We start from the raw sequence: 14,627 nt of genomic DNA on the forward strand, positions 1-14,627 counted from the left end.
TGTCTTCAAAAACGGGAATGGTTCGTCGATGTGTATCCGAATGGCCGCCACCATGTAGCAGGTAACTACGGCCAGCAGCTTAACGAATCAAATGTATGCCGACGGGTGTGAATGGTCGGCGAGGATGGTTTCGTATTGGGAGTGATCGTCTAGATGGTATATCACGCTAGCAGCACCGATGCAGTAGAAATCATGCAAAAGGAAAAACACATCTAAAAGCACCTAAAGATGCGCTTGGAAACGTTGGAGAGGTACATTACCTTGTACCTATATCAAATAGGCCTTGAAATATTTCAATCGCAGCAACGTGGATCAGGAACAATGGTGATAATAGCGACATGCAAATGGCATCTGCACAATACCCATGCAAGGACGGCGTCTATCTTCAACTGCAATGGCGATTTTCACTGGGGGTAGCGTGGGTTTTGTAACATGATGGCTGCTAGGTCACAGCGCTCACTAGCTGGGTCGAAAGAATAACAATGGTGCAGCCCACGATCCTGGTCACGGCACCAGAAAATGTTTGGGCAGGTCGTGGCTCACCTAGGTCCGGAATCAGGCAAATCACCAGAAGCAAGGTGATGGTGGTACAAGCTGGTCCATAAATCTAAGCAGCAGTCGGAAGTGATATAACTTTCACTACGAAGCACTATTGTAACACTCGCGTAAGTTATTAAACTTTTATTGAGGTCGAACAAGAGGTATACAGTGCGAAAAGTAATTTTTATTTGCCGACGTTTGCCTTCACCGGTGGCTAGCGCTAAACTAAAAACTGAGTGGACAATCGGGATGTTGATCACCCGATCTCCTATCGTGTGCTGAGAGAGAGTATGAGAAACTCTCCACTCGATAAGGGGTATCGGACCCTTATCTATAAGAGATAATTTCGGTGAAACAGAACACCTGCATTCTAGGGTTGAGCACCAAGGCTTTTCAAACATTGCTTTTTCTGGAACACCCTGAGAAACACTTATTCGTGTGATTTGTGGTGTTATTGGGCGATGAGCAAACCGAAAGAAAAAAAACTGTTTATTTTTTTTCTGCGTGGTCACTGTGCGAGCTTGCCACACACATACATGGTTGCTAGGATTGGGGGAATACCGAGTGTGAGCTTCCACCGATGAGCACACGTTTCACACCGACTACAATCGGTAAGACGGTGCAGTGGCACATGTAGGTCAGTAGTGAGGAAACGCTTATTTTTTTTCGAAGGTGTGTATAATTCATCTTTTTGGCAATGATCGAAGCAACCATAGAGAAAGAGAGACTTCTCAACGCACATGTGTTCTGCGCTCTGTTTGGTTTTTGGGGGATTTTTCCTTTCTAATGCCGGACTTCGCGCAAGTCTTATGAAGGTGCACTCCAATGAAACCGAATTCGGTGGAGAATCGAAGCCAGCAATCGGTTTCGGAGTCGGTTTTGGAGGTCGATTACATACATGCGGATTGTTTTGGGTGGATGGTTGTTTTTGGGAAGCGAGCTGGTAAATTTCTCATGGAATGTGGGTTTGACGTTGGGCGGTTTTTGGGGAAATACGGGTTTGGATGCAATTTGGTCTGTCTGTGGCTAAAAATGGGCGATCCAAATAATTCCTGATTTATTGGAGCATTTTGCGATTATTGTACCGGAGAACGGAGAAACACGAATTGCGGAAGCAATCATTTTAGGGATATCTTAATAGTAGTTTACGGAACAAGTTGCATGATGATTTTTACAGCACGAGTCGTAATTTTATCCTACGAGGCTTGCCGAGTAGGATAATTACGACGAGTGCTGTAAAAATCGTGTTCTGCAACGAGTTACGTACAACATTTTTTGCAATTTCGTAGAAGACCCCTTGAGGGTATCAAAAATAATATCGGAACAAATTCATCATTATTTCACAATTTCTGAAAAAATGTAGTGTTATGATTCATTCCGTAACTCAAAACAGTTGCGTAACGAAAAAGCGTTGCAAAATGAATCATTACATCACTGGTTTCAGTTGTGTAATGACTATTCCCGCACTGCATGCTTCCGTAGGCCGTTTCATGACAGATTGGCGTGATGAAAAACGGCCTATTACGATGAGAAATTGCATATTGAGAATTACTCAAACTTGTACTGTAATTGATTCGAACATAGTTCCTAAGGAAATTATCAATCAATTATGAAATAAGTTTAAAAAAAAACTGTTAACGTTTGAGCACTATGTTTAACTTTCACTCATAGTCATCTTCATGTATGCTTAAATTACAACCAAACAATACTGAATTGGCCACTCAGACAGAAAAGTTCCCACGCAGAAAACAACACAACCCATTCTCAATGCTGAAAGTGCCTCTTCAAACTGCCACAAAAAAGCATAACTCTTCCAAAATTGGAGCTCCTTTAATCTCCAGTTCCGCACCGAGTACGTTTTTTACAAGTTGTTTAATCCGAAGCACCAAACCTTTCCTCGTAAAATTCTAAATTACTGAATCACCTTCCCCGTTCACAATACATATATCGTAAACCGAAGCTTCCAAATCTTCCTCCAATTTCCTCTTCCGCGTTAAAACTTATCACTCAATTCTCGCCCCATCTTCTGCCCACTTTCCCGGCAAACACGATCGCTAACAGCTTCCAGCAGCACCCGAACGTGTTGCTAACGATCACAGAGATAAAGGGCGGTGTCTCTATCCCAACTAAGTATGGACCCACAAACTCACTCCCAAGCAGCAGCTGACGTTTAATCAAACCCTTCGAATTGGAACACGAACGGGAATCGCACTTCTTCCATGTGGGCACCTTTTTCACCCGTGATTTATACCTCTGCAATTAATGGTACTTACCCTGCAAAGATCAAATTGAGTTCATGGCGGGATTATTTAACCGATTAGACAGGAAAAAATATGAAATCGAATGAATTAAACTGTAACAAACGGTGCATTGAACGGTTCGTGGCGCTTTTGGCTATCGCATCGCATTCATCTCACTGCTCAACTGCTTTGGGTCAACTTTTGATCCGCGAGCATTTATTAACCCTCTAATGCCCAACCTTACCTTCTAGTTTAACTTCTTAACTCTGAAGCAAAGTTATTTTATTTTTTGTTAATAGATAGATATGTTGTTTCGCATGTTTTTCAGGATTGGTTTTTGAAACTTTTAATAAATTTTATGTGTTTATTTTAAATTGAATTAAGAAATTCCCGAATCAAATTCAATGAACAAAACAACATATTTTGCTAAAGAAAAACCTGGTTGGTAGGAAAAAAAATAAAAAAAGGTTGGGATAGTCAAATCAAGAAAAATCAAAAACAAAAATTTACAAATTTTCGAATAAAAAATAAATATTTATCCGGAATTTGATTAGATCGATTTTAGAAAATGATATTCAGCTCGAAAAGTAGAAGTTTGGGTATTGAAAGGGTTAAGATGTAAGCGCAGATGCGATCCTACGAGAGGATGCCTCCTTTCGCTGCTGCCGCCTTTGGTATGGGTCGTTGGGCACGCGACGAAATCGGGGTTAGCTGTTGCGGTGACTGAACCCCAAATTGGGCGGTGTTGGCTGCACGCAATTGGCTGTTATTAGAGGAGCTGCTAATGTTCGAAATAAACAAGTGAATTTTTGAGGGGGGACTGGGGCTTGCCAAATAGCATGTGCTCTGTGTCAAAGTGAGAGGTTACTTATGATACATCTGGTAGTTGGGTGATCTTCATAAAAATGATATACAGCTCGCATTTGTTTCATTCTCTCATATATAAGCATAACCATGCAATAAAACTATTTGTTTGATTTGTGCCAATCATCATCATTAATTCCCATCTGACAGATTTCGCAGTTCCTATTTTCAATGTCGATTACGGTAAATTGTGCTTCTATTGGATCGCTGTGATCTTAGTGACAAGTGAAGCTAAACATTTTCATAAAATCTTACAGCCGAATTGAAATCACTGCGTTTAAGATAAAAAGTTTAATAATTCGAAATCATAGTGTGTCTAAGCAATTCTTGTTCTTTATTGACAGCTTCGACACAAACAATATTAAAAAGATAGAGCAAAAATATATTGAAAATTTTAAGAACGTATATTCGATCCCAGAACCAATACTGCTAGCTAGTAGTTACAGCAAGACAAATTCCAGACTATTATTCCAATAGTTCATGTTTTACCGTTAACCTGATTTGAACAAGATTAGGAATGATTGGAGACAGAATGTCAAAATCAATGTATGCATATTTATGAACTTTTTTGCTCATTGCTTCAACGTACTCAATTGAAATTCTGCGTCATTCAGTTGTTTATTGGGGTGTTACTTTCACCTTTCAGTCATTTAATGTTTATCGGGGATGTTCTGTTCTAATTAGAACAATTACTTATGAATGGGTCGATTTAAAGGGTGTACGGAATCAAATTACGACATACACAAATATTTGACAAAATTCGCGCGTTCAACCAATCATCTTCAGAATTTCAAGGAGTAAGATAAAACGTGTTATGAACAGTGCTGGGAATGATAATAGTAGTAGGCTTGAATTTTCGCGAAAAACACGTGGCTCTCCAGTACAGTAGTTCAAAAACGTGAATCTCATCAAGTAGCCTATGTTGGGTGCACGAATTTTCTAAATCATGAGTGTCATTGAAGGCTCTGAATGCGGGAAATGCAGCGGGAAATAGAACATTTTTCTCAGTAATTCTGGGTTGCCCTTAGCAACGGGTGTTTTGCTATTTTAAAATCTTTTTGCCTACAGCAGCGATACGCGTGAGTTTCACTGGCTTCGCTGACTGTGATTGGCTTTGCTTGGCTACTGTAGAGTGAATTTCAAGATTTTTCCCAACCCTAGTTACCGTTTTGATTCATATTACGGACACTTCAGGCCTCAGTGAAGTATAACTCACAAAAAAGCATATAAAATAAATCACTCCGTATGATTCCTCCAGCTTATCGAACCTTCTAACCCCTTAACTTTCGAATGGTGAGTGAAGATTTCGATTCGAAAACATGAATAATTTAAATAAATGGAAATGTGTAGACTTCACATGATTCTTATTCCGGACGCTTCCTTACTTATGCGTCATATTCCGGACACTTCGATTCGAATTCCGGACAGGTCATACAAATCATAAATATCAAAGTCAAATAATCAAATGAAATTGTTAAACCCCAAGAGAGACGCCTAAGGAAGTTGGGCATTATACATTTTCATAGATATCTATGGAAAATGCTTATTAAAACCAGCCTTGAAAGTGAGAACTTTTGAACGGCAAAAATTGAAACATTTCGTGTGAAATGTTTCCCATACAAAGTAGAGTGGCCGGAATTTGAAGCTGTCCGTAATATGAATCAAAACAGTATGAATGTTTTCCCATGTTTGTCTTATTTAATTTTAATTCCATATCTAAATGCACGAATGTTTTTTTCTTAACACTACTCATAAGCTCCTGTATAACACTTGGACCAACTTTTTTTGCGTGGCAGTCCATTTTTTCTTCATATCTTCATCATCTCCGAATTCACTTCCATAGAATGCTTCCGAAGTGCCTGCTCCATGATGGCCCAGTAATTTTCAATTGGCCGCAGTTCCGCTGCGTTCGGGGGTTGGGATGCTTCGGCATGGAATTGACCTCCCTAGCCTTGTACCACTCCAAAACCTCTTTCGAGGCCAAATTCGGACAGAAAATTGTAGGACCATTGTGTGACCTCAGAAGAGGAAATATACGCTTTTGGAGGCATTCCTTCAGGTATACCTCCCCATTGACTGTTCCAGTTGTCACGAACGGGGTGCTCCGCTTTCCATACGAGCATTGCTTGCCAAATCATATATTTTTTTTTGCAAATTTTTACATCTTCTAACGTCCTTAGGGACATCGAACAACTTGAGCCCCGGCAGCTGCTTTAACATACGTCTCATCATCCATAACGAGGTTATGTGGTTTCGTCAACATCTGGATGTAGAGCTTCCGTGCACGTGTTTTACCTAATGAATTCTGCCGTTCATCCCGATTAGGCGCCTTTTGGACTTCACGTTTTTTTGCGTCTTGCACGAAAGTTTTGAATAGATTCAGTTTTTTGCCACATCTCGAACTGTTGGGATTCCTCTTGAAACCTTGAACTACCCGTTTGCGATCCTTAACACCATACGGATTCAGTAATGACCCGATTTTATCAGCCCCGATTTTGTCAGCCCCCGATTTTGTCTACCCCCGATTTTAGCATCCTTTTTTCCCGATTTTGTCAGCCTAAAATTTATATTTATTTCAATCAGAGCAAACAAGTCTACACTGGCAATATTGGGTGCATACAGTCAATTATAGCCTTGGCCAATCATGTGAAGACCAAAATTTGGAAAATTTTAAATTTGCAATAAATAAAATACTCAAATGTATTGAAATTTTCAATAAATAAAAACTAATCAATGTTACCTTGGCTAACGGTGCATAAAAAAAGTGAAGTGAAAAAACAATGTTTATTTAAATAAAATCATAAAACTAAGTCTCTAAGTTGAATAAAACTTGAAATCTGTCGAAAATGTTTTTCCCGATTTAAGCTCTTTTCCGATTTTGTCAACCCTAAATGCAGCATGGGGCTGACAAAATCGGGACATTACTGTATCCATTTTGCCACTTTTTTTTTTCTTTCCGAACGATGGTCATAGTGCTGATTTAAAACACGAGACACCGTACAATGTACCATTCCAAATATTCTGCTTGTTGAGTGTATTTTTATGTTAAACAAATTTTAAATTTTTGTCGTGTCCACCCTACCCAATACCACGAGAGAGAGAGATAGAAAACCTCGCGCGCTTGTGTGATCCACACTGTTTCTGACCAGTGATGCAACATACACAGATTTATCTGTAATTACACAGATTTTTTCCTGTTCTTGCCTACAGATATCTGGGATTACAGATCACAGATTTTTTAGATGAAAAAGATTTTTAAGATTTTATGATATTTCACGAGTTTAGGACACGATTTTGGAAGATATGAATCAGATATGCATTTACTCTGTTTAGTTTTTTCTCAAAAACTTAAGTATTTTAATATTTTAGAATTTATTATGTACCTTTAACTTACTTTTAGAAGAATATGTTCAAATTAAAAATTTTTGACACGCCAAAAACAGTCAAAATACGTTTGCAAAAATTCTTTTTGATCAAAAAAATAAAAATTCTGAGTTATTTTGTGACACAGATTTTTTTCTAGATTTTTAGAGGTTGACTTAAGTTAAAAAAGATTTTTTCAGCCGAAAACACAGATGAGAATCGGAAAAAATGTAGCAACCGATGTCCGATGACCGATGACCGATGTCCATTTGTAGTGGTCATCACAATTAACCTGTATATAGGGTAGAGTGAAGGAGAATTTAAATAGTAGAGTTAGTTGAAAATACATCTCGGGACAGACAACACGTTGTGTATTGATCGGCCGTGTGCGGCAATATATTTCTAATAATCTTTCATGTGCCTTATGTGGAGTGTACTTTTTTTTAATTCCGAAAGTGTGATTTAATTCCAAGTGTCGTGTCCGCATCAAACCTACTTTGTGCTCTTCAAGGGATTATGCTACGAGATCTCCATAGCAGTGAAGAGTAAATTTCCCCCCTTCGAGTTATCTACAAGTACACCGGTCCCATCTACCGTTGGCAAATCATCGATTCGTGATCTTCTGGGCCGCCTACCGAATAGACGGTGGAAATCCTTTTCAAAGGAACGGGTAACCCCCATCACTGCTGATGGCACGATGAAATAGATCCGGATTTTCAAGCTAGTGAAACTTACACAACGTAAACAAATACACATTGAACAAATTACACCCAAAATTTCAATAGAAAATACCCAACGGGTAAAAAGGGCCATTCAAAAGTGGTGCAATTTGATTCCGCACACCCTATAGGTACAAAATGTTGAAAGGACAAAAGGTCGAACATGATTTGCATCCTAAGCGATTCTCCCCTCTTTTAAAATGTGATTTAGATCTATTGTCGTTCGACCTTTTGTCATAGATTTTGCTGCGCCAAAATAATGTAATAATTATTAACTTTAGTAAGGTCCTTGGGTCTTTTTCGACCCATTTCAGAACTCAAATAAATGGAACTTTTAATTGAAATAACCTAGAAGTTTTCTGACAATTTTTTTTTTTGTGGGAAATTCAATATTGCGTAAAATTGCGTAAAAACTTTTTAAATGACCCCAAGGGTCATCCATACAAAAGTTAAAAAACGTGACTTTGGGTTCAAACAACTCGCAAAAATCAGTCTGTTGACCGAATTTAGTTCTGATGGACTTAAATAAAAGGCACGCATGTCTTGTTTCAGATACCCTTCCGGAGATCTAGATTTAGTCACTGTGGCTACCGGGAACCTGCTACATCTGAAAAAAAATCCCTTGCTTTGACAACCTGTAGTTACGTAACTGAACAAGTAATCTGAACCGTCCCCATATTTTTGAAAAGGTATTCACGTGGGCTGTGAAAATTCTAATCACTAAGTTATTCATTTCCGGTTCCGGAAACCCGGAACATCCGAAAAGTAAGCTTCTAAGCTAATTCCCATCGGTACTATTCGGTTGATGGATAATTTGGCCTAATTTTTTTCTGTTATAAAGAACCTATTACCGGCGCACATTTCCTGAAAAATTCGGTCCAGTATGGTCCATACGGAACCGGTTCCTAGAGTCCCGGAAGGTGGCCAATCTGGACAATCCGATGAAATTACTTAGATTTATGCCCCAAAACCAAATGGATTGTGCCCAATTCTTTGCGGTTGTTTATGATTTGATAAAAAAAATAATGGATGGTTATTATGGTCCTTTTGGAGCACCGGAATTGCCACCGGGAAAACCGTAATATGGGACCACAAAGTTTTAGCACCAAAAGTAGGCATGCGACGGCTCAGTCTTCATGATTTTGAATACCTGTGACTCTTCTAGTTCGATTATAAGTCAATGACCACTCTGGCTGATTGTTATCACCGAAAAAACCCAGGAATGACCATCGGTGTTATCTCTATTGTTGGCCATTTCAGGTTTTGTACCAAAACTAGACATATGACGGCTCAATTTTCCCAGTTTTCTGAGCACGTGATCCATCTCACATAGTAATGATTGGATGGCCAGTCTGGTTCTTTGCTTTTACTGAAATAACCCACCGAAGAAACCCGTATTGTGGGTCATTTCAGTTTTTGTACCATAACAAAACATTCGACGGCTCAATCTTCCTGGTTTTTCGGGCATGTGACTTTTCTCACACAATAATAAGTAAATGTCCACTTAGGTCCTCAGGTTTCAGGTTGGCCTACGACGCTGCAGAATCGTTACCCGTTCTGTGGCGTAGTTGATTAACACGTCCAGACTAGCGTATTGGAAGTCGCGGGATCGAAGCTCACCAAAACGATTTCATTAGTTTTCACAAATTTTACATCTCAATTTGCCCAAATTGACTTTTATGTCTACGAATTTCAGGTTTTATTTTCGGTCACAATAAGCCAAGGTGTTGATACATCTTTAATTGAACTAGAAAGGCAACAGGTATTCAAAATCATGAAAATTGAGCCGTTGCATGCCTAGTTTTGGTGCTAAAACTTTGTGATCCCATATTAAGTCATATTCCCTAAGTCAGAAATTTCCATATAATGTTAAACGCCTAGAGGTATGCATGTTACGCTATTCATTCAATTTTGGTCGATTTATACTCAATAATCAAAGTAACCCCAAAACAGAAAACCGACTTTTGATTATATGGAAAATTATATATCCATTCAAAATAAAGCTTTTGGCAATCTATCAACTGCAATCAATCGCTAGGATGTCAGTACTTGTTTTAAAAATATAAATTATAATTGTTTGAAACAGCATGCATAAATATTCAAGTTTTCTTCGAAAAAACTATCAAAGTTACCCCAATTTAAGGTACTTTTCAGTGCTAAAATAAAAAAAACGGTGCTTTCCAGTGCTACTAAAACAGTACTTTCAGCACTATTTTTTCCACTATTGATCCCTTGTTTGGACCCGAACCTTTGATTTTTCGTTGGACCCGTTAGCGAATGCTAGCCGTTGTAATCCTTCTTATACAAAGTCTTGAGTAAAAAAATCTCTTAGGGGTAATCCAAATATGACGTCCATTATTAGGGAAGGGGGGGGGGTGTTCTTATAAAGTGTGACAGTGCATGTATAAGGTATTGGAAAAAGCGTGATAGAGGGGGGAAGGAGTACTAGAAATCCGGAAAACGATGGACGTCATATTTGAATCTTCCTTTAGACGGTAACGTCTTCTTTCGTTTATTCACTAAACATGTTTGTAACTACAAACAAAAGGAAAAGTGAATCTCTGAATTCTCAACTTCCTTCCACACAACGGGGATTTAAAGTTCTCACTAAACGTGGCAAGAATGGAAGAAAGAACGTTTCTCCGGAATGCAAACTTTCTTTCAAAGGTGAAATGGATAATGTTGATAATTGCATCGAAATGAGCAATCAGTTCGATGCTCTAGATAAATTTTCCGAACACCAAATCGAAGCAGTCTCTAGCCCAGGCTCTTTGATTCGAATGATGAAGCAAAGAGTGCTGCCTATCGTGATCAGTTGTTCCGAGTTTGTGGGATTTTGGCAGGAGATCTTGAACTCCATTAAGGGAATCAAGGTTTCCTTCCAAATCGCAAAGCAAGGAGACTGTCGCGTTTTGCCGGAAACTCTTAAAGATCGCGAGCTTCTTCTCATCTTGAAGAGAAGAAGCACAAATTTTTTACTTATGACGACAAAACTGAACGTTTGTTCAAAGTCGTCTTGAAAGGTCTCTCAAGTGACTGTTAGTCACCTGAAGAGATCAAAAATGGAATAAATAATTTACTTGGATTTTCCACAGTCCAAGGAATCATTATGGAAAAAAGAACCCAATCTGGCATTGTTCGGAAAGGGCTTTCTCAAGAATATTATTTAGTTCACTTTAACAAAAAAGATCTAAATAATATTAAAACTTTGAGAAAAGCAAGACCTATGTCCGATGTCCGTGTGGCATGCGAACATTTCCAGAGCCCCACGCAGTGCCGTCAGTGCCAAAAGTGGGGTCATGAAACAAAGCATTGCTGCATGGATGCTAAATGCATGATTTGCGGAGGTTCTTCTCACGCTAAGGCCGTCCGTCCAGTGAAGGAAGATACCGATAAGTTCATATGCGCAAATTGCGGGGGAAATCATAAATTCAATTTTTGGGCTTGCCCTTCGCGTAGGTGATTCGTCGAGGCTCGTGCCAGGCAGATGAACGGAAATGTTTTTTATTTCCGGAATGCCCCTGGTAGAGTATCGAACAATGATCATTTTTCAGTTAGCGATCGCTTGATTAAGAGTCATACCCATCAGGTGGATTATAATCATGCTCATTCACAAACTAATTTAGTTCCGTCGGGTAGCCTTTCAAATCTTTCAATTTCAAATGGATCTACCCAAGGAAAATCCTATGCCGATATCGAAGCAGTTGATTTAAAATTTCCTCCTTTTCAAACAACAAGTAACCGTTCTAATTGTTTCAAATCAAATGGAACAAACCCTGCTGCCACGGAAAAATTCTATTCCGCCTCTTCGTCCACCGAATATCCTAACGGAAAATCATCAGATAATGTACCCACTTCAAGTGATATGTCTGCCTCTGAAACTGAACAATTGAATCTAATGATTGATGCAATGTTCAGAACCACCACTATGACTGAAGCAATCCAAGTTGGTGTAAAATGTACTAATAATGTTTTTCTAATGGATCCAAACAATAATTAAAATATCTTGAATTGGAATGCTGGTTCTTTGAATGGTAAAGAGGACGCGCTGTTTAATCTTCTCACTAAATCAACTAACTAACAATTCAAAAGAGATCCTAACTTTTTTGTTTATCGTAATGATCGACCTGATGGGGCATGTGGGGGAGTTGCAATCATCATTCATAGGAGTATTAAACATCAACTTTTTTCGTCATTTGAAACTGTAGTTTTTGAAACTTTGGTTGTTTCTGTTGAAGCTTGATAAACATACTTTCATAATTGCCTATTTGCAATGCTCTGAACTGCAACTTAATTCGCTCCAAACTGACTTGCGAAAATTGACTCGCAAAAGGTCATTTTTTTGTCATTAGTGACTTTAATGCCAAACATCGGTCATGGGATGATTCGCAAAGTAATTCCAACGGCAGAATTTTACTTGGTGTTGCAATACTTATTTTAGTGAGTCCATATATATGACGAGTAGTGTATATAGTGATTAGACTGGCCCAGCTTAGTATGGGAGAAAAATAAAGTTGTATAATTCCACGGGGCACCCCCAGGATTATTCTTTAGGGTTAGAGGAAGATTTCCTGAAAATTGCAGCTCTTTTGGTCGTTCCATGAGCTGGCGCAATTGAATTGAAATTAATATGGGATTTTCAGCTCAAACAGCTCAGCACATCATCTCCTTTGAATCAGGAAAATTGTTGATCGCATAGCAAACAATATTGTAGAAGGTTGTATGATGATTAACTAGTATACGGAATGAAACAGAGACATTGGGTCAATTTTCAATATATTTGAGACGAATAATCCAAACGAACTTAGAATTGAATGCGATTTTTTCTTACCCTAAGGCACATATCTGGGGGGTGCTCCGTTGAATTTAACAACTTTTTTGTTTAAGGGCCAGTCTATTAGTGATACTAAGTCTTCTTGATAAGCCATTACTTAGCAATCATCCATGCAAATTACTTGATGAACTTTAACGCAGCGGTTCGATCCTCGTCAAGAGATGACTACAAGTTAATCACTCGCTTGTTAGCTCTAACGACTATCATCCTTAATTGTATTATAATCAAGCAGTCATCTCGCGAGAGAAATCGTCCAGATGAGCTTCCCCTGTGCAATGAAGATATCAAAGAGTTCATCACTCTCCGCAGATCGGCTCTTGTTTAAAGTTCACCAACTAACTCATCAATCATCGAACCCGTTTCCAGCGTCATCAATCACCATCACGTCGGAAGCGCTCATCTCGTGAATGCACCTTTGGTTTTCATAATCGGATCGCGAAGCCGAAATACCCACAAGAAACATTATTTTGTATCAAGCGCCGAAAGCGCGCCGAAAGATAATCGCTCGACTACAGCGATTGATAAGGCGATCGCTTCTCGCATTGTACTAACGGCGAACCCCAAAATTCGCCCTGCATGGTGCGCGTTCTCTGTAATCATCGACCAGTCGGCGATGGAACCGTTTAATCGGTGTGTTCAATCCCCTCCGGATAACCGAGAATAGTGTTCCGTTCGCCGCTGCATGGTTCTCCAACGTTAAAATTGAAACCCCTGCACGAATGTGCCAGTTTTAGCCATTTCCAGTGGATTGGTTTATAGACAGGCAGTAAAAAGTTCAAACTAGCGGTTTGATTTAATCGGAAAGTCGGAATCGAGGGGCGATCGGATGACGCTTAGTTGCGAGATGGAATATTACGATGTTCCGTGGGTGTTCAAATTATATAATTTTCAAATTTGTCGTTGCAAGTCTACTTCAAAACAGTTTTGAGCCTCGGAAGTTCCCTTTTTTGAAACATATTTGAAAATTTTCAAAACAGACGACATGGCATTGACAAACTGCACCATGTTTGTCCAGACAACCCCATGTTCATCCTCACACCATGGCCTCCTTTGTAAATAAACAGCAAACGATAATCCGAAATCACTCTAAGGGCAACTTTATCGATGATCCAAATTTTTGGACCATGTTAAAACATGGAACGTGACAAATGATTTGGTCCATTTTTGGTCGATTTACCAAGATTTGAGCTGTTCCAAATCTGGTTTGACACATGTTTGTTTACCGGTTCGGATTTCTTTTTCCCTGAGCTTGGCCGTCTAAGAAGTGAAGGTGCAAAAGTTAAAGATGATTCAAGAAGGAAAGCGATCATCAGGTTATTTCTCCGGGGAAACCGTTAGGAATTTCAGGAATTCATCCAAGGATTCCACCACGAATACATCTGAAGATTTCTCAACGAAGCCCTCCTACAGACATTTCCAGGTATTCTACCGAAGTTTCTCCTATGTGTCTTACAGCATTTCCACCATGGTATTCCTTCTTGGACTATATATTCAGTTATTACACCTGGGATTAACAGCTCCGAAGATTTCCTGTAGGAAACCCAAGAGCTCTTTCCATCACAAAATTCTCCTTGGATTTCATAGTAGGAGCATTAACCTTAGAACGCTGATGTCGCTGCTGTTCGTGTGACCAACATCTAGTTTGCTGCGATGTGACAGCGTGAGCACCGGGCTTCAAAGTGTCAAAGGCCAAAGAAATCATCTTCTATTGCGTGGGATCGATCAATAAATGAAAAATAACAATTAAGGGTAATAATTAGTTAAATCAGTTTAGTGACAACAGCGCCACTAGCGTTCTACTACTAATATTTCTATTGATTTCATCCAGTAATTTCTTCTGGGATTTCCCTCAGAAAATCCATGTATACTATAGGATTTCCACCAAGTATTTCTTCCGGAATTTCCTCAGAGTTTTCTTCCAGGATTTCCTCCGGGGCTTTCCTCCAGAAATTGCTCAAGGGATTTCCCTCAGGAATTCTTTCAAAAATTGTTTCGGAGATTACCTCCAAAAAATCTTCCGAGTATTTGCTCCAGAAAATCCTCTGAAGATTTTTTCCAATAAGCCCT

The sequence above is a fragment of the Aedes aegypti genome, chromosome 1, assembly GCF_002204515.2.
Source record: "Aedes aegypti strain LVP_AGWG chromosome 1, AaegL5.0 Primary Assembly, whole genome shotgun sequence".
In the NCBI taxonomy this organism is placed as follows: domain Eukaryota; kingdom Metazoa; phylum Arthropoda; class Insecta; order Diptera; family Culicidae; genus Aedes; species Aedes aegypti.